At 31.7% G+C, this 1,933-nt stretch overlaps 1 long non-coding RNA gene across 1 annotated transcript; it reads left to right on the plus strand.

The window, feature by feature from the left end:
* The first annotated feature begins 1,341 nt into the window (after positions 1-1,341).
* Positions 1,342-1,679, plus strand: LOC146999083 (uncharacterized). Its single transcript, XR_015040586.1, has 2 exons — positions 1,342-1,610; positions 1,648-1,679. It is a non-coding gene; the product is annotated as an uncharacterized LOC146999083 (long non-coding RNA).
* Positions 1,680-1,933: the final 254 nt, after the last annotated feature.

Raw genomic sequence — 1,933 nt, forward strand, 5'->3', positions numbered from 1 at the left:
AGAATATTATCCAAAAATATTCACTCAAAGTCAGATAACTCAGTTAGATGATTAGAGATAGCATACAAAAATAAAACTTCATTATTTTAAAATTTCTTTGCTGCTACTATCAAAGATTTAACCACTACTTTTAGAATTTCAATATTACACAATATACTTCCATTTACTATCAAGCAAATGGAAAAAATATATATATAATTTATAATCATTGAAACTACTTTAAACAAATGCTACATAAAAATAAAACAAACTAATGACATAAAAATAACAAAACAAACTTGGGACATAGAGATAGAAACATTAATGTTAACTTTTCACCATGATGCATATATAATTATCTACCATACTTGTGAATTAATAGGATATCACATATTATCACCCATTAAAATAATTGCATACAAAAACCAAAATCCTACAAATGTCAGTAATTATATGTAGAAACTATAAAGACTAGGGTACATTTAAAGTTTAATTTCCAATCTGTAGCCTCCCTTTTAAATTATAAATGATCATTATAAGGATCAGTAATCAAGCAATCACAAGTGGCTGGCTCATGAATTATTTTTTTTTTTTTTTTTTTTTTTTTTTTTTTTTTTTTCAATTTTATGGTTTCAGAATTAATGGGATTTGAACTTTTGTTTGGTTTTGTATCATAACTGAAAAAAAGCATTTTTGCTTAGTTAAAAGTTTATTTGCAGGTTCTAAATTGTTCTTATTTGAAGTTTCATCCTGTGTATTTGGGAGTTGGCCAATTTGCAATAAATATTCAATGGCATTTAGGTGTTCCATCATTTTTTGAGCTGACATACTATTAACATGTGCAGAATTTAATTTTGAATATACTGTTGATTGAATATATATTGAGTTGTACTCATCAATGACTTTATCGAAAGGAACTGAATTATTTTTATTTACTTCTAATGGAATACTTGTTGCAGAAGTATTAAAATGTGTCAGTGTAATTACACTGCTGATTTTCTGAAATGACAGCAGCATGTATGTCTGCACATGCTATTGGAAACTGTGTAATCGAAACAAGTACAATTATATGCAAAGAAACAACATATTCTACATGCAATTATGCATTTCTCATTACAAGAGAGTTTTTTTTAAAGTTTATAAATGATTGTGTCATTGTAAGAGTGATTTTTATGGATGTTTAATTCTGATACTATTTCGAATTACACCATTTTTTTTTATAATACCATATATGAATAATACGTTTCCGAAGCTGATTTTTATTTTTATTTATTTTTTTTTTTCAAAAATATGGCAAATTATTCTATCGTGGTCTATTGTTTCGCCCGTTTCAGCTGTAAAATGGCCTCGGCTCACGTTTTTCGCGCGCAAAAATGCCGCTGGAAATTCGGTTCGTCCCTGCATAACATCACAAGAGCTTGGGCAAAGAATATCCACGTACACAATACATATTCTTTGGCTGGGGCCAGGTGCTTGGAATTTTTTGCCAAAGAGAGTTGAAGCTAATGATTCGGGTAACCATAGCAACACCGCATAAGATTTAAATAACGCAACGCCTGAAGCAATGAATACTACTTCCCAGGCCTGTCCTCTCATTTACCCATCATTGCCTCTCTCCTTGGAGCATGGAGGTAGGAAAGGGTTACTTCCTACCTCCATGCCTTGGAGAACCACTTCCAGAAAACACTGTTAGTCATGCGCCCCAGGGCACTACATCAACTGAGCTGGGCCAAAGAATATGTATGGATGTTCTTTGGCTGGACAACGTCGCACAAATAGTGTGATATTCCAGCAAAAATGGCGGAACTTGGACCTACGAATACCAGTCTATAGGCTTTTTTCAAAGTAGAAAGAAAATAAATTCGGGGATAGTCACAGAAAATATTACTACTTGTGTAATGTTAAGCGCTATAATGAATTAATTAATACCTTCTGCTCTTCATTGCCTTCTGTA

Source organism: Stegodyphus dumicola, chromosome 1, assembly GCF_044657685.1.
Source record: "Stegodyphus dumicola isolate Sdum_Otavi_A_Nest chromosome 1, ASM4465768v1".
Lineage (NCBI taxonomy): Eukaryota > Metazoa > Arthropoda > Arachnida > Araneae > Eresidae > Stegodyphus > Stegodyphus dumicola.